Raw genomic sequence first — 21,979 nt, 5'->3', positions numbered from 1 at the left:
TTTCTGAATAAATTTACATTTCTTTGCCATTATTTCAATTGATAAATATACATAAATCTGGTACATCAAAAGTTGAAAGCCTAGCCTATTGGTAGTTCCTACCTCAGCTACAGCGACATCAACGCCTATAGGAAACTGCGGAACGTTTCTTATCCGCTCGCGAATTGGGAGCTTGGTCCTGTTCATCTTGTCTATCTGATGTTGTGTGATGAAAGAAGAAAGCAAGGGTGAGCAGCAAGCCCACTAAAATAATATGTATAATGATTAACAATATATGAGCCTTCTCATAGTACTCATGAAAATCTTGGTTAAGAAGAAATGAACCAAGTTGATATCTTAACGCGACCAAGTCGCAAAATATTCAGTATATATACATATATACTTTTCCAAATCTTGGAAGTCCTCTTCCATGCATAATATACACAGAGTTCCAGTTTATAACTGTATAAAACTATCGTTGTAAGGTGATCTCATATATCTAACCTTGTCTCAACATTTTTGTGAAAATCTTTGTCATGCATAAGATAATCATTAACTAGATATAAGTTTAAAAGATGAAGTTACAAGATACTCCAATATACTTATATCCGAATACTACTTGAACTACCACCGTTCAAGTTATAATCAGTTTCAAAAGTTCATCACCCAGATGAGACTACAAGATAAGACTTGAATAGATTCAATCCTTGAAAGAAGTATCATAGTTTTCAGAACTCTTGATGTACTAAATTAATTCAGAACTTACACATGTCTCTACTTCCATTTCTCTTACTAGGGTGAAGACCCACACTTATGTCCATACAATACTTCACAAAGTAACATTTTCGTACTAACATGATAACTATTATCATAGAAACTCAATCCATGGTAGGTGATTATTGCAGTTCACATTTTAAACCCATCATATATATATACTCTCCACATATCTTATATTGTCTGAATCATCTTCTTACTTTGACCCTCTGTCTAAGGGTGCTCTCATACAACTATTCTTCACTATCTCCAGGTACTTGCATCTTCAATTTCTCACTTCTTCCATTCTTCTGTCAACTCTTCAATGATCTTAGTAATATTCAATTTTCTTTTCTACTCAAGACGTCTATCCCTGAATGAACTTTTCTTGGTAGGTAGTCACTTAAACAACCATGGCTCATAATCAATTTTAATCAAGTTCTCATACTTTTGAAGCTTGGTATACAATTCCTACTTCTCAACCTTTCATAGACACTTCTTTAGGCTTTCAACTTAACCTTCCTTAGCCCTTAGATGGGTGAGGATGTTATCAATAAATACGATCATATCATTCAAGTACTATTGTCACACCATATTCCTTAATTCCCTATAGACAAATGACACACTTATTACTCCGCCTATTATCACCAAAACTTGCAACATCCATAACTTATTCTATTTGCAATCTTTAGTATGTCCTCAGGCTTACATTTAGCTGATAATAGTCTGATCTTAGGTCTTTCTTCAAGAACCAACATGTTCCCTTCATAAATAATCGATTCTATGCAGAGTTACTTATTCCTATTCATCAACTTTTCTAACTTCTGATAATCAACACGTACTTCATACATCCATTCTTCTTTCCTATAAATCACCTCAATGCACAACACGGAATGCACCTTGTCTCATTATTCTTTTCATCCCACAGTTCTGAAGTTTTCTTCTTGATATCCCTTATATGCACTAGTTACGCCTTATCTTCTTGCTTATGTCCTTGAATACTTATACTAATATTAGTTTCCGTGGATATTATCGTTTGCTTCTTTCGGTAATCAATTATTGTCCTGGTTCCTTATCAGGGCCTTGAGCAGCTAAACTTTTAATCACATTACAAGGCTTAGTCTTGGCTGTACTGGACGTCAAACCTTTTGATGCACTACCTCCCATGCTATCTCGGGAAGTACTTCTACAATTCTTGGCAATATGCCCTACCTTGCGACAGTTATAACAGACGACTCCTGGATTTTCCACCTTATATTCTGACGCGTAATGTCCCTTCTGACTACACCTAAAGCATTCAGTATTTGCTTTACACCTTCCACCATGCCTCTTACCGCATCGCTTACACTCCAATATAGGCGATTTAACCGAATTGGCTTGAGTAGAGCTAGCTGAGGTGTTACTAATTCTATTTAAAGAAATACTTTTCTCTCTAAATTCTTTATTCTTACTCCTTCCGACCTTTTTATGAGACTTTTGACTGGATCCTTCTTGACCTGATGCTTCTTCCATATCATCAATCTTTCCCTTCTTATCTTCTCGTTCTCTAGCGGCTAACTTCTGATCAAATTCAATTACTAAGGCGGCCTGAACTATGGAAGGATACGTTTTGAGTTGCAATGCCACCACTCCACTACGAATTTCAGGCTTCAATCCTTGTTGAAACCTCCTTGCCTTCTGAGCTTCGGAGCACACATAATCTAGTACAAATCTAGCCAACTCCGTGAACTTAGCCTCATACTCAGCTACACTTCTGTCACCTTGCTTCAGTTCTAGAAACTCAATTCCCATTTGGTTCCTTACACAGTCAGGAAAATACTTTTCCAAAAATAACTCAGTAAACCTAGCCCACGGAACAGGGCCTTCTCCTCTAATGCTTTAGTTGACTCCCACCAGTAATTTGCTTCATTTTTCAAGAAATAGCTTGCATAATCAGCCTTAAGATTCTCACTTACTTGAACAAGATTAAAAGCTTTCTCCATCTCTTGTAACCATGCTCCAGCAGCTACTGGATTAGGTTCACCTTTAAACTCAGGAGGGTTAACATTCTGAAAGTATTTGAAACTAGCACTTTGGTTCACTCCTTGCTGTTGCTGCTGCAACAGTAGTTGCTGTTGCTGAACCTGTTGGATTAACTGTAACTGTTGTTGCTGCTGCTGGCGCAACAAGTCTAGAATTTCATTTATAGCTGGACCCTCCGCAAAACTACTACTGTTTTCTTTAGACTGGGTAACTTTCTTGGGTGGCATCTTCCTGAAATATAGATATATGAGTTTATTCAATAACCAAAAATATTTAACAAAAGGTATCACCGTTTAAACGGTGCACCTGTATCAGGAAAATGTTGCCCAATCACAGTACCCATGTCTTTAATATCGGGATCCATTTATAAAAGAAATTTAGATTAGCAGCATTAGCAACAATAGCAGTAGCAGAATCAACAACGGTTCAGAAATCTAAAATACAAAGAAACTAAATGCCGTAGCACGGTTCCTCAATATAACAACAACTAACCAACTTCCTATCACTACTCAAGTACAACATCTAAATTTTTCCAACATACCACAAAAGTCGGCTGAATATATTAGTTACGCACTATGTAGAACAAGCCAATAGGTCGAGTCAAGCTTAAGGGACACTGACTTCACTAAGGGTCATCGTCCATGCTTCTACCAATCCTTCTTCTAAGGATGGTTTCTTGTCACCCAAAAGTAACCCATCAACCATTACTTTACTTTTCCTGAAGCTATAATTCCATCATTAGGTCCGGAACTCTTGCAATTACCACTACTCCAAAGTAATATATTAATATAGTACTCTCGTTCTTTTCAACAGTCGCTCTTACTTGCTTTCCATAACGAGAACCATCTAGTCGCCAAAAATTCATTTCCATAAAATATCCAATAAAATTTCTGGCTCAAGGAAATCGAATAAGAAGAAACAATGAAGAAGAAAATATAGATATGACTGAGAGCAACCATACAAGTACATAAGATGGCCAGTCTTAGTACCATACGGTCACAACACATAACTCGGTGGCGTCCCACCAGACCCTTTTGTCACAAAGACAATTGGTCAATTCATATGCATTGTTTGCCCCAATCAACCGAAAAGTTACCAAGGAAAAGAACAATATTCAAATAAGAAGTTCACGAATAGAAAAGAAAGAATCTGATTTGTAAGGAGATCAACAAGACCCTAAGTAGCTTACCTCAGGTTCATAACTTTCTCACAAGAAAGATAAACAATTTATGGGATAGGACACAATTATTCCGAAGATAAAATACATTTAAAGGGAGAAATAAAAGAGTTCAAGGATGTCATCTCCCAATCTGATCCACATTCATTACCAAACTTAGTCGTCATAACAGCCCCTAACTATTATCATGCTATCCGAACTCACAAAAATCGCATAATCAATCCAATAACATTCCTTGATACAGATAATACGATCTTTAGAAATAACGGGGCATCTCTTTACTTGACACATCACGGGCATGCTGAGAAGATGACTTTTCTCAATCAGACTCGAACTCTCGAAAGGAAAACTAGGAGTCTCTATCGGACATTACTTATAATACATATACAAAGGAAACGTACTCTAAATTAGGGCAGTTCCAATCAATCCTCAACAAACGTCAGGGTTACACCTTAGAAACCCTTGACTAAACTCATAGACTTGCTCCTCTGATTGAGTTGCTGACTCACACCTATATATAAACCATCCTACACTCTTTTAACTCCACTCTTAACCTAAATCAGGGACTCAAACCTGTAGCTCTGATACCAACTGTGACGGCCTCAACCTCGGGGTCAGGAGTTGACGTCACCAACAACAATAATAACAATTATAATTCAATCTAAAAATATAACTATGACCCCTTTACCAAAACCTTTTCCAGGTTTAAGTATGACTTAGGTTATTCAACCAACACAACCCAAATTACCTTACACAATCCTGACCACTAATTTAATGCAGCAACTCAACAGAACTCATCTGGTCTGTACACAACTACCTCAGAGGAGCCTGCCACAAAGGAGCTGGAACTCTGCCCTGACTACCGCGCAAGAATCTCCTAAGCATCTGCAATACATATAAAATATTCTGCAAGGGTGAGCAATTGCTTGCTCAGCAATACCGCTATATGAATAACAAGTAAAATAGTTTAAAGTAAAACAGTTATAGGAACAGAATTCATAATTCGTTAGAAACATGTAAAACAAATATAAACTGGATATCAAAACTAGCATGTTTTGTAAAACAATAACATCAGTAGTGTGCTGTGTATAAATACCAAAGAATAATTCTAGCATGCCATTTTCATTTCCAAATCCGCTATATTAACTATTCATGCCCTTACGGGAATCACACAAAACCAAATCAGATACGTAGCGGATATGTGAAGACAGCTGATCAGGCTATCAACACCAGACGGCTCTAACTGCCATCCCATTTACCTGTTCCGAAACTCAGAGACTAGCTAGGTCTCTGACCTGCTGGACTAATCGGTTTTATAATGCGCGCAACCGAATTATCCTCTTACGCCACCTCAATAGGCCTACTCTGGCCCCAATGTATCCCATATCTGACCGTTTTATCCAGTTTTTAAAACACTTGTACCTATCTCATTTTCAAAATCATTCATTTAGCCAACACACATTTAAAATCCGTTTCGCAAATCATTCCATTTGAGACAGGTACCTTTCGAAGTTACTTTTCCCCAAAACAATTCGAAAACAGTGATTTATAACTACAGGGGATACGTAACTTAAAACGTTTCTGTTCCATTACGAGAATAAAACATTTAGCTATTCATATACACTGAACCATAAAAGAATGGTCAGGGGTACTTGCCTTGCAGAGCGATACAACTATCTCTGATTGACCTTGAACTGATTTGGGACACTCGGCTTTATCACTTTACTATTTGACTATCCTGGATCCGACTTCAACGCCCAGGTCCTTCACTTAGGAACCTCGCTGCGCTTGTCGACTGAACACTAGATTATCTTTAGTTCGATATCACTTTTTGAGTCCTTTGACTAATACCTACAGAGCCGAAATACTCTACGTTAGACGTCTAGGTATGCTTGACATATCCTCGATACTAATTCTACCCAACGATATTCAAATCCGACTCGTAATTACGCATATTATAATAACATACACAACAATTTGGGTTCACGTTCTCAAAATCGGTTTAGTGTTTGTTCTCAGAAAATACATATACTAATTATTTTACAAAATTAGAGTTATCGAGTTTTAACAAAACACTCACTACAACATACAATCACTTTCCACACAGAATATATGTATATACTTATTTATACTCGTTCGACGTTCCGATAATTACAGGTTATGTTCCGAATTTCTGAATTTAATTTCTGAAAATTCGGCAGCACCTCCTCTGTTTATCGGTCTACCCGTCGAACAACTCGACGTCTCAATCAACAATTTCAAACCAACAATCCAAATCCCAATCACCGATTTCAGTCAACAACGCCAATTCACAATTTTTCTAACACCAATTACATATAATTATTTACATCTTATATTTTTATTCGTATTTTATATTTATTTATTCGTAGGACTCAGAATTAATTCATCACAGTCCACCGTCCGCTCGTCGAAATTCCTCGCGGACGGCGGTAAAAATTCGCGGGTGCCCGTATAAATCGGGTTTCCATCGCGAACCTTCACCGATTAAATATTATAACTTTTGAAATATAATCCAAATAATTACAGGAATTTATTCGAAAAATAATACCAAATAATTCGAGTAAATACCTTAAATATTTACTTCGAATTTATAGGAAATAATCGAATAAATCCCAAACAATCATTCAGGTTTCATCACTACAATCCATCAGAGAAAAAAAATCAGAATTAATAAAAATATTAATCATCACAAACGAGACACGCTCGCGCGTGTAACCCGACTCAGGCATCCAAAAACTGGGGGAAACAAGAAGAAATACGACCATCATACCCAACTGTAACACATATGCATACATACGTATGTATATATATCTACAACAATCAAGCAAAAACAGGGCCGAGAAATTCACCGAGCACAACCCCGCCCCCACCACCGTCGCCTCTCCGGCAAACCGGCGGCAACAGGCGGCCGGGAAAAAGGAAGGAGGATGGCGGCACTTACCCAGAACAGGGAAGAGCTGCGAAGAATAAGCGGAACAGATTAAAGAGGGAGAGACCAGGAGGAGAGTTCGAGAGCAGAGAGAAAGAGTGAGTGTGATAGAGAGATTGATAAAAGAGAGATGAGAGACAAGCTGTGTCTCTGTGTATGTTTTGTTTATTTTTTTATCCAATCTGCACTTAACACGTAACTGGAGGCTTAGTAGTATTTTGACATGTACCCAAAATGGTTGACACGTGTCCCTATTACCGACTAAAAGCCCCAACTTGTTCCGAAATTCGCAATATAACGAATCGAATTGCGAATAAAAGAGATTAGGAAAATCGTGAAAATACTTTTAAAATATTATAAATATCCCGAAGTAAATAAAAACGTAATTTTCATAATTTAAAAACAATTTTCGGAACATAATTTTATACCCGCTTTTAACGAATAACGAAACAACAAGCGGGTGAAACTAACTCCGAAAATTCCCAAAATAATTTTAAAATTCTCAGAATAATACGAACTTAATAAAATATAAGTTTCATAATTTTTGAAGATTTCCATAATTAAATATGGATGTTACCATTAATCACACTCAGAAAATCATTTAAAAATAAATAATTAATGAAATATTGATTTCTCAATTTTAGAAAGTCTCAAAAGTAATTATTGTAATTATAAAATCATAAAAACAATTTTAGAGACAATCCAATCATTTATGAAAATAAAACTGCAATTAAATCCACTTTTTAAAGTGGAACAGAACAATACCACTCACTAATTATTACACAAATAATCCTTATACGACCACAGTCACATATAAAAATAGTAACACACAATACACTGCTGGCACTACCAATACACATATTTTATTTATTAATTATTTAACAATTATACATTTAAAATATACGAGTCGTTATACATAGGATGCCTCCTTGTTCCCTTGTCCTTCTTAGATGTTACATTAAGAAGTATACTAATGAACTTACAAAAGAGCTCGAGTTACATTCGAGATAAAACAACTACAAATAGAAAACGACATGCAAGTCGTATTTATTACAAACCAAAAGAATAAACCATTACAACTAAGGTCTTAAGGCCATAACTATGCACCATGCTCAAGTAACCATTAAAGAACATGATAGATCATATAAAGATGACATACTATTTATCACTTATCATGATCCAATCAAGAATAATAAATAAGTAAAGCATATGTCATAAGCACAAGTTAAAACGAAACCCTAAACACGCGGATCGACCTCTGCGGTGAGGTCGCTGGGGGGGGGGGTTCGGGGGGGGGGGCAGCGAGCCCCCCGATGGCGGAAATTTTTGCAAAATCAAGTATCAGAATACTAGCAAAACATGTATCAGAATACTATTCCAGAAGCATGTATCAGTATACACACAACCCATATCCCAGTTACCAAAAACATGTATTAATATACATATTATAAGATATCGCATACATGTGAGTTATGGCAGATCTTAAACATACTAGTATCATCATATAGATCATTAACAGATTCATCATATCATTCTTATAACATAATTGTTATCATGGTAGACTCATATAACATAACTGTTATCATGGAAGACTCATCACACATGCATACTTGTAAAAATACAGTAAACACGTAACCAAATCAGCCCCTTATACACGTAGCTCTGATACCATTGTTGGGTTCCGAAGCATAAAACGCAACGGATAAACGTAAATAAAACAAAAAAAATTCGAAACCCAAAAACAGGATCCATGTATAATTGTGGGCAGATTATGGAGATAACGAATCATACCTTTCAAGAGCTTAACTTTCACGAACTCAACGAAGATCATAGCTATCACGCTTTGTGTCTACCTCTCAGAGAAACACCTCTATGGTATCCACACGAGCACCTCCAAGAACGTCTCACGAACTTGACTATGGAATGGATGTACTAGCCTCCTTCTTGACGATCCGAATTGCCTCTGCCTCTCTTTGCTGCTAGGGTTTCTCCAAAAACGTACAAGCCTCTTTAACCTATCATTATGTATTTATAATGGCTGATTAAAAAGGCCCATAACAGAAAAGCCCAACCCTAGTAGGTATTGGATTAAATAATAAAAACAAATTTCTATTATTTAATTAATAACTAAGTCATACTTAATTATTATGGGCAAAAAACATTCCTTTTAATTCGAATTTATATTATCTCAATTAAGTCTTACTTAATTATAATAAAATTCGAATAATCATCAATTAATTTAAATCCATAATTTAAATTAACTATTCCATTAAGTGCTCTATTTGTGCGACCCTATAGGCTATTATTTAATTGGTAATAATTTTATTCTCTAATAAAATTATAAACAATGAGCGGTACCTAGTAATACATCATTGTTACCCAATTAAACAATAATTAAATCGTGATTAGATAAAACTTTTCGTGATTAACATTTTTCGTGTAATATAATCCCTTTAACCATACATATTATAGATTAAACTCGAGGCATGTATTTAGTCATCCTCTTCAACATTTAATCCGGGTTTACTTGATCCATGAGTAAATTATCAAGACAAATCATTATTTGAGCATGGCCATGCTTTTATAATCTCACTCATTCAAGAGGCCAATAATATCTCACCTAATTATAGGAGGGTTAAATCCTGTATCTATCATTCATATTTCCCATACGACTCATGATATACCCGATGTCCACTTTTATCATCACCCGATTAAAAGTAACTTTTAATGTAGTCAAAGTATATTAATCCTCGTATAGAAATATAATGATTTCAAGTCAAAGGATCGTTATACCATTATCACTGTGAGTCTTTATTATGACTTTATTAAACATGAAGAATCTCACTGTGGGTCTGTCCAGTACCATGTACTCTCACATGTACCTATGTAATGACTTTAGTATCCCCATACTTATAACCAATGAGATGTGGTTATCTTGTCAAACAACATACTAGTCTATCTCTGTATTATTATTGTCCTATATAATAATACTCGACTAGGGACCTTTAAGAATATGATATATTATATAATCTCAAGTTCAAGTCATGTACTTAAACTATACAATGTGTATCACGATTCTAAGGACATTTATTATGCTAACAAAATATCGCACTAATTAAGGTCATAATAAATACATTTATTGAATGATCAACTGACATAAATATTTAAAAGAATAATGTATTGCCTCTAGGGCACCTACACTAACAGAGTAGTACGTTCACTGCAGCAAGTTCGAAGAACGTTCGCCCCCCGATGTACCAGGACCACCATGGAGGTGGCTCCATTACCGACCAAGAGCAGGATTGGCTGACCAGGCCATATGAGGGCCTTATGGTCGACCAGGAACCCCTATAAGGTTGATCTAGACCCTCCTGAAAGTTTTATGGTGGAACTCCTATGAAATTTCTTGAGAATTCTTGAAAAATTAAGCACCCAACGAGAACAAATTTCGTGAAGACTAGAACGTCAACGAGAACAAGTTTTGCGAAAATTTTTTGTGAAGACTAGAGCGTCCATGAAAAAAAGTTTCATGAAGAACAAAACGTTCACTAGAAAAATGATCGAAAAATTGGAAGGGATGACATAATAAAGGAAGAAAGCGATGCAGGACACCGCTTATCATATCAGTCCTCTGAAAAAAGCATGGGTGAGACTAAACATAAGTCATTAGTATTAGCTAAGGGATGATTACATTAATCACCTTGATTAGAAAAGCTTATAAAGATTAGAACAAGATTAGCTTCTCATCTGAATAAGTTTCGTGAAAGCCAGAGTGCTCACGAGTACTAGAACAGAACGTTATCCTCTTGACAGATCAGACTACCCTGCAGGAGACTCCTAAGGTCTACTAAGAGCAGACCTTGCCGACCAGGCTACAAAATGAGGCCTTATGGCCGACCAGGAGTCTCTGTAGGACAACCCGGAGGACCCCAAGGTCCATTAAGAGCAGCCCTATCTGACCAGCCAATAGAAGGAGGCTTTATGGATGACTGGGAGCCTCTGTAGGAGAGCCTGGAGGGCTCCAAGGTCCATTAAGACTAGCCCTGGACGACCAGCCAACAAAAGGAGGCCTTATGGCCAACCAAGAGCATTTGTAGGACAACCTAGAGGGCCCTAAGGTACATTAAGAGAAGCCATGGCTGACCAGCCAACAAAAGGAGGCCTTATAGCTCACCAGGAGCCTCTATAGGAGATCCCAGAGGGTCCCAAGGTCCATTAAGACTATCCTTGGCCGACCATCCAACAAAATGAGGCCTTATGTGTAACGCCCCCAAATCCGGGGTCAGAGGATTTGGTCGTCACTATAAAACTTCAATCCAAATTAACCTGTTAAATCAATAAATAAATGCCAGCGGAAGATAATTATCATAAATGACCCCAAACTACTCCAAGATCTTTTAAGGTTATAGTTCTAGAAACAAGGTATCCAAATTCCACCAATAAATTTTCACTTTCTTTTAAAACTCTTTTCAATAAATTCCAACTCACAATTAAACTCACTAGTATAACTTCGAAATAAAGTATACTAGGCCCAAATAAAATACACAACTATAATATAATATAATATAAACAACTTTATACAATAAAACTTACACTAGTCCGCAAACCTTGGACCAACTACCATCCCAAAAGCTTCTTCTTTGCTTCCTTTAATTACGCACCTAAACAGCTCAAGCTAGTCCTCACTGGAGGTTAAATTTGAAAATAGGCAAGTATGAGCGAAAGAAATGCTCAGCAAGTTCATTATAATATATATATAGTTGTTTTGATATAAAACTGACATCTGCATTAGAGCAGAACATTTAAAATCATAATTGTTGAATCATAAAATTTTAGTTGAGGAATCCCAGATTTAATTCCTTAATTGTATTTAAAACCAATTTGATATTTTTGAGCGAGATACTTCAGCAATACTTTGAATCTTGACGAGATTAAAACTCGTAAAACAGTGTTTACGGAAATATCGTAAACCACAATAACATGAGACAATGATTATGGATTGAATCATAAACTTTATTCAAAACTAAACTCTTGATATATTTGCAAGAGCTTCAGAATTGTGTGTTTTCAAAATAGACTCTGGTAAAACTTTCATATCTGAGCAACGAATGCATCAGCTATCCATAAAACAACATTCAAGAAATTCCTAACTATTCAGTATCCATCATTATCGACTAAGTTTCCATAGACTTAGCCTGCTAAACCAGCCTGATAAGGATGGGTTGAATAATTAAGAAGATCCCAATTCATTCAAGATTCTAATTATCACTGAGCAACTAATGCTACAGCAACAATCTGAACTTCGAATTCATTTATAAACACTGAAATTTTCCGCAACTGAGTGTTAAGAAAGAATAACTTTAATCCAAAACAGAACAGTTGATAAATCATTTATTCTATGATTATCAAAACAATTTAGAAATAATATTTTAGATTGGAACCAATTATGCATTATGCTGTTCCTGATGATCAGTCACGAAACAACACCGGTATCCCACAGCCATACCGTAAATAGAGGTACTACCCGTATCCCGCAGCCATACGGTACCTATAGGGCGCCAGAAAAGGCATAACAAGCCTTGTAAGATATTACACTTCCGTATTACACTTCTGTATAATAGCTCACGCTGGACCGGTGCCTCGGCCTCTTACGCAACCAGTAACCATCCAATCTTAAAACCTTTTATTGAAAAGGGGTCATAATACTCGACACCCGAAATAATTTTATTCCCCCAATTCTTGGGTAAGAATATTCACAACCAAATCACTTTTCTCAAAATCCAAAACATTTATAAATCCGATAATTGGATAAGTAAAATCACTTAGCTATTCTGATCATAGAATAGCAGAAGAATACTTGCATAAACAGAATTTTTTAATTCAGCGATATGTAAAACATTTATCTATCTTGAACTGAATAGGGAAAGCAATACTTGCATAATAAGCTTCAAAATAAATATCACTTGAATAATAAGTGATGATAGGGATACATGCCTTTGAGTTTTAGTAGTTAGTCACACTCGCAACGACACATCTATTCTGACATTATGTCTCAAAACGTCACCGTCTTTCTTTCCAACACTTCACCGATATGCTGCTCCTGCGATTGCTAGAAGCCAAATATCCAATACCATTTCATTTCATTCTTTATCCAACACCTTATCCTGATCAACTCGAGAGATCCGCATCTATAAATAAAAGATACAACTTTAATCGCTTAAACGATAATTACTCGATGAACTGCGCGTCAAAATCCTATCGTCTACCCATATGATAGCCCGCACATAAATAAGACAGTCAAACACAGGACTCTTAACCCACGAACGCACGTAGTTCACATAGCATGTAAACACATAACTCACGTATCACATAATTCGTATCACATATGACTCGGTTCGTCAAAAGGTTCGACTCGGTATGTTTAAAACTGAAATCAGGTCAAAAATATGATTTATCGATCAAAAATCGACTCAGAATGATTCGTAAAACAAGCGGCCTTTCGAAACAAAAGGATTTGGGTCTCGAAAGTATTTTTATTGAAAGCGGAACATTTTTCTGAGTCTAGAGGCGTTCGTTTCGTATTAAACGGACGAACGGTTTATTTATTATGAATTTTTGAACATTTTTTGGAATAAAAACGATCTCCGAATCATTTAATAATAAAATAATAGGGTTCAAACACCCTAAAATAATTTTATAAGATTTATCGAGCCTGGAAAATAATTTAAAATAATATTTTACAGCTCGAAACTATTTTTCGGAATTTTTAAATCAAGAATAAATAATTAAATCTATTTATTAAATCAATTAAAATCAATTAATAATTAATTAACTTAATTAAACAATTAATATTAAATTAACCGATTAATTAAAATAATTAAAAACTAATTAAAATTAATAAATAAAATAAATCAGATTTATTTTTGAATTAAAAATGAATTTTGGAATTAGAATAATGATTTAAGGAATTAAAAATGAATTTTTAGAATAAAAAAAAATAAATTTTGAAATAAGTTTTTAAAAGAATTAGCAGAAACACATTTTGGAAAAGAGATTTGGGAATTTCTGGATTAAAACCGGGTTGAGTAATCGGGTTATTGGGTTGAGAAAACGGGTCAGAACATCCAAGAACCCTGTCCGAAAAATAACCAGATTCCGGCAACAGCCCAGAATCCGGCGAGGCTCCAACGGGATCAAAACAAGCCCGTTTTCACCGATTTTCAGTCCAAAATTGATTCCTTCAATTCTAACATCTCAGTCACACTCAAAACAATTGCAAACCATCACAAAACATCTGATAATCATCTTCTTCGTCGAAGAATTGACGAAGTCGAAGCGAAGCCGGCGGTTTTCCGGCTGAGCTTCGTTCTCGACGAGAACAACACCAAACTCAACATTCTATACATGAAACGATTGTAAACTAATAGGGAAACACAGTCGAAATCATCAAAACATTAAACAATCCATAATAACGGAAGTCCTAAATCGACGAATGTAAATCAAGAATCGAAATTTCGATCTGATTACCCTTTGATGGAATTGATTGCACGAACGGCAAGAACACGATTCAGGCTTCGTTTTTGTTACCCGAAATCCAAAATCACCTACTTCTATCACGATCAACGATCGAATCAATCTCAAGAACTCAAACTCTAACCCCCAATCTGATTTTCCTATTTATTTTATCTGAATTTGTGTCTATTTTTGGATAAAAAAATTAAAAATAAAAACTGAAATCAGCTATTTATACTTACAACAAATTGTATCCACAAAATTATTTAAGGGTGTTTTTATTCCTTAATTTAAATAATTGGGCCCAAAAATAATAATTACTGGGAATAATTTTAAAAGCGATAAAATACAAAATTTATATCAAAATTTCTCAAAAATTGCGAATACTTCGAAAATGCAAAAATACCGGGTACTTGAAATACTATTGATTTTATAAAAATAAAGACATGAATTTTGTGGGGTTTGACGTCTCGGTGGGGTCCCGGTCCGTTTATTTTTGAAAAACAGAAACGCTTCCTAAATTAACATAAAATCCCGAAAACACATAAAATGCATTCAAACGCACATAAAATGAGATAAAACGAGTAACACAAATAAACACGAGTCCAAATTACAGATCGATTCATATAAATGCATCTTAAACACGTAACAAGTATCTCTTTGGATCATATCGGATCCGAAACTAGATTACTTAGCCTCTAAGTAACTGCAAAACGATCCAAAAATAGATTACTTAGCCGCTAAGTAACTATATAACGATACAATTGATATCAGATTTGGATAATTATCAAAACAGAGCTTTTTATAAAACACCATATACAAAAATAATGTAATAATATCCCGTCTCTCGAGAATACGGGTTTTGTTGAACTACCGAAATGGTTATCGTATCGAAAATTGTACGCCGGGACACATACGGGTCAAACCGTAATCCGGATTGAAAAAGTCAAAACACGAAAAATGTCCGGAATTACCAGATTAGGTTAGGAAGGAGTTTTCGGAAGAGTTTCGGGTTGTAAAAACGCAAAAACGGTTGAAGTCAGACAATTCCCGGCTTTATAAAATAATTTTGTAATTACTCAGAAAATAATTAATAATTTATAAATCATTATAAAATCATATAACAGTCCAAAAATTATCAGAAAAAAATACCACAATTATCTATATTTTATTCTGGACATATAAAAATTCAAATATTCAAATAATGTCACATATAAACACCCAAACATCAATTCTAATTATTAGATAATTCATCAAAATTCACATAAAATCACATAAATAATTCCAAATAATACTAATAATAATATTTGAAAATATGGGATATTACATTATGGCCGACCAGGAGCCTCTGTAGGAGAGCCTGGAGGGCCCCAAGGTCCATTAAGAGTAGCCCTGGCCGACCAGGCTACAAAAGGAAGCCCTGAGGCTGACCATGAACCTTTGTATGAGAGCCTTGAGGCTTTCCAAAGTTTTCGGCTAGCTCTCTTGAGAAATTTTGTGTGAATTCGTAAGAAGGTGTTAACCTCCAAAGGAAAAAAGTTTCGTGAAGACTAGGACGTCCACGAGAACGAATTCCATAAAGATCAGAACGTCAGCGAGAAAAATTTCCGAGAAGACCAGAGGGTTCACAGAAATAAATTTCGTGCAGAGTAAAACATTCACCATAACAAATTCAGAGAACTTTTTCTCTCGACCGACCAGACGACCCTGAGAGTGGCCCCAAGGCCTGCTAAGAGCAAGACTGGTCGACCAGGCTACAATTGAAGGCTTGAGGCCGACCAGGAACTCCTGTAGGAGAGCTCTGAGGCCTTTAAAAGTTGTTCCGTAGACCCTCCTGTGAAGTCTCTTGGAAATTCCTTGGAAAGGATAACTCTCAGTAGAACTAAGTTTTGTGAAGACTAGAACGTCTACGAGAATGAGTTTGTTGGAGTATAGAACAACCTACAAAGTAAGTGTGGACGAGTTCAATGAATTATAGGACTTCCTGTAGAACAAGTTCAATAGAGCACAGAATGTTCAGTAGAATGAGTACAGAACGTTCGAGAATGAGTACGAAACGTTCACTGAAACAAGCGTAGCGGAACCACGAGGAACTCTAGGGCAACCATGTAATTAATTTCATGGATAACCAAGAGCAAGAAGAGCTTGACAAAGTGCACGAAGGGCTTGAGTCTAAGTAGAAGGTTATACAAAAAAAATTGGAGCAAACACCTCTGGCTAGCAAGGGACAGGAGGACCTGCCCCTGGCCGACCAGGAGGAGCCCCGACGACCCCCCTGCGAATTTTTTTGAATTTTTGTGCGAAAACGGGAGAAAATAAAAAAAAATCATTGTTTTTAAAATTTTCAGGATTTTAAGATTAAGCCCCGATTAGGGCCAATTAGTGAAATTTAGCTGCGATTAGGGCTGATTAGTGTATGTTACACGTAATTAACCCGAATTAGGTGGAGTTAGTGACTCGTGTGATGAAATTAGCCCCGATTAGGCCCATTTAACCTATTCACTCATGTGATTAATGTGAATTAGGGATAATTAGTGTCTGATACATGCTGATTAGTCCTAATCAAGACAAATTAGTTTCGATTGGGGCAGATTAGCCTCGATTAAGGCTAGTTAGTGCGTTCTAGCTTAAAATTAGGCTCGTAGGTCTAGTTAGGAGCTTGTACATGGAAGTTAGCCCCAATTAGGGCCGATTAGACCCAAATAGGGCCTGTTAGCAGCTTTCGCCCTATAATTAACCTTGACGAAGGTTAAGGGGTGATAAATGCTCGCTTTTTAGTCCCGATTAGGACCGATTAGTGTTAAACACTATCATTAGTGTTAAACACTATCTAAATAGCCTGTGCAAACGCCTCAAGTGTGTATACTCACACCATATAAGTCATTGTAAACGTGTAGGTCGCTCCACATTTTATGATAAAATGGTGATATCCATGAAGAGCCGATATCCATGAAGGGCCAGTATCTATGAAGAGCCGACACCCATGAAGGGTCGATACCCGAGAAGGGCCAAAAGTACCCAAGTCGTGAAAAGACCATTATAACTTCCACAAAAACTCAAGCAATATTCCTAGAAGTTGGGGGGCAAATGATATGGATAAAAAATACATCCCAAAGACACATTAAATGTTACATTAATTACACTTGGTTTTCTTATCTGAAGTCCAGTACAAACCTGTTTATCCGAACTCGTAGCAGACTCAAGACGGCCCATATAGACAAGGTCCATCTATAGGGGTCGTGAAGGTCTACGAGCACAAGCTGTTCACGTACTAGGCACAATACAGCTAGAAGAGCAGAGACATGTGTCCTAAACAGACTCAAAGTCCTACACAGAATATTTAGGAGTTCCTTCCTTATACGCCTCCTAATCACCATCTAAGTTGGAGACTTGTCCACCAAGTATCCCGACACAAGTGTAACCTTGTACTCAACTCTATATAAGGGGCTCTACCGCTCAACCTAAAACTACGTTTTTGGCTTGATTCTTTACCACACAGAGATATGTAGGCATCTTGTAAGGACCGATAGTCCCGAACACGAGAGCAGTGATTGAAACTCGAAACTCACAAACTGTAGCATTAATTGCTAACATACTCTAATTTTTATTCCACAACAATATTTATGAATCTCCCATCCTATTTATTTCATATCTAATACTGATTAATAGTCAAATTTTTAAAATAATTATACATATATATAAACATACACCGGCACATATATTTATAAATATGTCATTTTGAGTTTTATGTATCATTTAAAAAGTAATAAAATACAATTAAAAACTTGAGATTTTAAAATAATTATAAATATAACTTACTTTTATTATATCAAATTTTTAAATGACCTGACACAATTTCATATCAAATTAATTATGGTTTAAGTGACCGGCGAAAAGAAATCATCACTACCCAATTTAAAATACACTTACCAAAATATTTTGAGTAATGTTTTTTTAAAAGATTTAATATGTAATATGATTAATCATGACAATTATGAAGTATCAAATATTTGCTTACAAAATACACAATATAATTGTCATATCTTGTGTTACGCTATCAATACAATACAAAGAACATTTTATGTAGTATCAAATATTTAGTGGCAATTTGACAATAATATAATCGTATTTACACCATGCATGTATCTTAAACAAAATTCATATTAACATAGCTCAAGGAACTAATACAACACAAATAACATGTAATTTAGTATTAAATCTTTTCTGGTAAGTCGACAATAATATAGCCACGATGAGAATTTTCTATTAATATAACACAAAAATAAGTTTGTAATATCACAACATCTATCACTAACTTGAATTTCAAATACTTCAAATAAAAATCAAAATTAATAGAAAAATTATGTAATATTTTAGAGTATGCTCGGGCCTAGCACGAGTTATAAAGCTAGTTTGAAATAAAAAGTGTTAATTATGTTTTGGTGTTCCAATTATTTTATAAGTTATATGCTTATATAAATGTTGGGTAATATGAAATTATTATAATACTTATCTCAAGTAAATTCAAATGTTATTATAATACTTATCTCAAGTAAATTATTATAATATTTTAAATTGAATTACACCATTTAATCATACAATGAATATGAAACAACGACAGTTTACTATTTTTATTATTATAATACTTATCTCAAGTAAATTTATTATAGCTATTATTATTCACAAAATTTAAACGCCAACTTCAATTTCAAAAACATATAAATAAAATTATAAAAAAATATTAAATTTGAGAGTGAACCTAATTTCCTTGGACAAGTTGTTCCTTGATAGGCTAATTTTTAGTATATTTATTAATAATTCATATTTATGTAAAGTTTTTTATGAATATAATAATTCATAAGTGATTATCTTAATACATGAAATTGTATGTTTTTTAAAAAGGGAAACATTTACTATCTATACTACATTATAATATAATAATCGGAATATGGAATAATTTGGTATATTATTTTTGTTGGTTTAGTTATCCCAAACATGACCATTAGATTTTTTTTAATAAAGTGATCAGAATTGTAGATCCAAGTACAAGAAAAATATATACAATAATCAATTTTCTATGTTCGAATCCCGTGAATAAAAATTATTTATATAATTATTTTACACCACTCAAACTTCCACGTTCGAACCACGCAAATAATAAATATTTATATTATTATTTATACACTATTCATGTTTCCGTTTGAATCCTGCCAGCAACCAATATTATTATTATTTATAAAAATGCTAATAAGATTAATGGTTCAAATCTCATCAATTATATACTATTTAATTTTTACTAAAAGAAATTTATTATAAGTTTAACTAATATATAATGTATATAATCTTGAGGAGTACTTATAATATCATAAGTCTAAATAGATTTAACCCTACATGAAATAGTACTGTCTTAAAAATTAAATACCACGACTATGAGTTTAAATAGAATGAAATAGTACGTTTTAAAAATCAAACACTTGCACCTCTGTATAATCCCCAGCTTGAAATATTAAGTCCTAACACTAAACAACTTACACCTAAATATATTAAAAGTCATTAATGTTAATATGGCTTTATGTGTAATATTTTTTTGACCAGGATTTCATAAGTAATAAAATAATTAAAACAAAGATACAACCATATACAACCAAGTACAAACTTGGAAACATAAAATATATTATTCACAACTGTATATCTTTTACATTTTTACATAGATATATAATCTATAAACCAAACTAAATCAAACCATTTGAGTAAACCAAATGTACTCAAAGCATTGAAGAGGTATGATGTATACAGACACATGCCCCTATCCTAGGGAGGTTATTTCCCTTAATAAGCAATAAATAAAATTGTGTGTGACAAAAATTAATATGAATTGTGCATTACATAAATATAGAAATCAAAATACACATTTAAATGATAAAAAATAATTTTCAACAAGTACATATTTGATCATATATACATGAGTCAATGGTAATATTCACACTAGTCTGCCAATGATAATATTCACACTAGTCTTAACTGAAATTGTACTTTCGAGTCAAACCAACTCCAATGTCCTAAACATTCTTGCATGAAAAACCTTGAATCAAATCTTGAATCTAGAACTTAATTAGAACTTAATTATTGTATTATACTTTGATATTTCTATTGTCGACCAATTTTGTGTAATCCCAAAGCACACAACAAATCTATTAAAAAAGATTTTGAAAACGATGCAAAAAATTAGAATAGGTTATTTTGTAGCATGCCCAAATCAATTCCCTATGCCCAAATCAATCCCCTTTTAGCTTCAACCACAATAAACAATAAGTGTCACACTACTTTTGTCTGCATATTAGAAATTGATGTTGAATGAAACCATGCATATATGTGTGGAGCAGTGTGTATTATTAAATATATAATTAATGTATGATCAAAATAAATGTCTAAATAAAATTATAGTTTAAAATAAGTAAATTTTTCATTTTTAATAATTTCAAACCTTTTAAATTATAATTTTTTATCAAAATATATTAAATATGATTACAATTAATTGAATAATAAAATATAGATACCTATACAAAATCTGATCTAACTAAATTTAACCATAATTATTAAAATTTTCAGAGTAAATAGGTACAACCTACAAAATTTAAAAACTCTAAATATGAAACCCTAAAATTGTTTAAAATATTTTAATAATAAATACTCAACCATGATCTTTTAAAATTTTACCATCTAAAAATTTTAAAAACTTAAAACATGACACCCTAAATAACTCATTCAAATTAAGTACACATAATATTAATTAAATATTTTATATCTAAAATGGTGTATAAATATGTGATAAAATAAATTTACAAATTTTATATTTTATTATAATATATACTATAACCTATCAATGTCACACCCTAGAAATACTTAAAATAAATTAGTTAAAACAATCAAACACATACTCAAACCTTTAAACTTTTGAAGGGACCTGCAAGTTCATGTAAACCTAATATATAGCCTAACATATATAAATCCCACGTAAAACTATTATACTTCACCACCCTTCTAACAAACACAACAACATTTATATAAACCTAATTTTACGCCTAGATTTATTTAATAATAATAAAAAGTTTAACACCACAAGTAACATGTACTTACAAATTTAAGTATATACTCTCTAGCAACGCACCTAATTTAATTCTATACATAGAAATTTTTAACTCATGTTTCATGGACACATACACCAACAATTTTTACACTTTAAATAAACTAAAATTTGATAAAGTAGGAGTAAATGTTTTACACAACAAATACAAACTTTTACATCTAATATTCTCAAATTTTATACGTTAGGATTTTACATAATGTACGTGCTTTTAAAATTTAAAAATAAAAAATAATTTAATTGAGGCATACATTTTAAATTTAAATTTACATATATAAAATATACATATTTTATATTATTAATAATTCACCATTTTTATAAACTCCTAAATCCTAAAAACAAATAAACTAATGACACTACAAGTTAAATATCTTTAAAATATAACATTAATATAAACTTAACACGCAAGTATCCAACCAACTCTTTTTAAAATTATTTTATA

At 33.8% G+C, this 21,979-nt stretch overlaps 1 pseudogene; it reads right to left on the bottom strand.

The window, feature by feature from the left end:
* LOC141665502 (monocopper oxidase-like protein SKU5) overlaps positions 1-17,621 on the bottom strand; it is a 29,842-nt pseudogene extending 12,221 nt beyond the window's left edge.
* Between the last annotated feature and the right edge of the window lie 4,358 nt (positions 17,622-21,979).

Source organism: Apium graveolens, chromosome 6, assembly GCF_009905375.1.
Source record: "Apium graveolens cultivar Ventura chromosome 6, ASM990537v1, whole genome shotgun sequence".
Taxonomy (NCBI): domain Eukaryota; kingdom Viridiplantae; phylum Streptophyta; class Magnoliopsida; order Apiales; family Apiaceae; genus Apium; species Apium graveolens.
The sequence above is the reverse complement of the archived record's forward strand: the minus strand, read 5'-3'. Positions and strand labels throughout refer to the sequence as shown.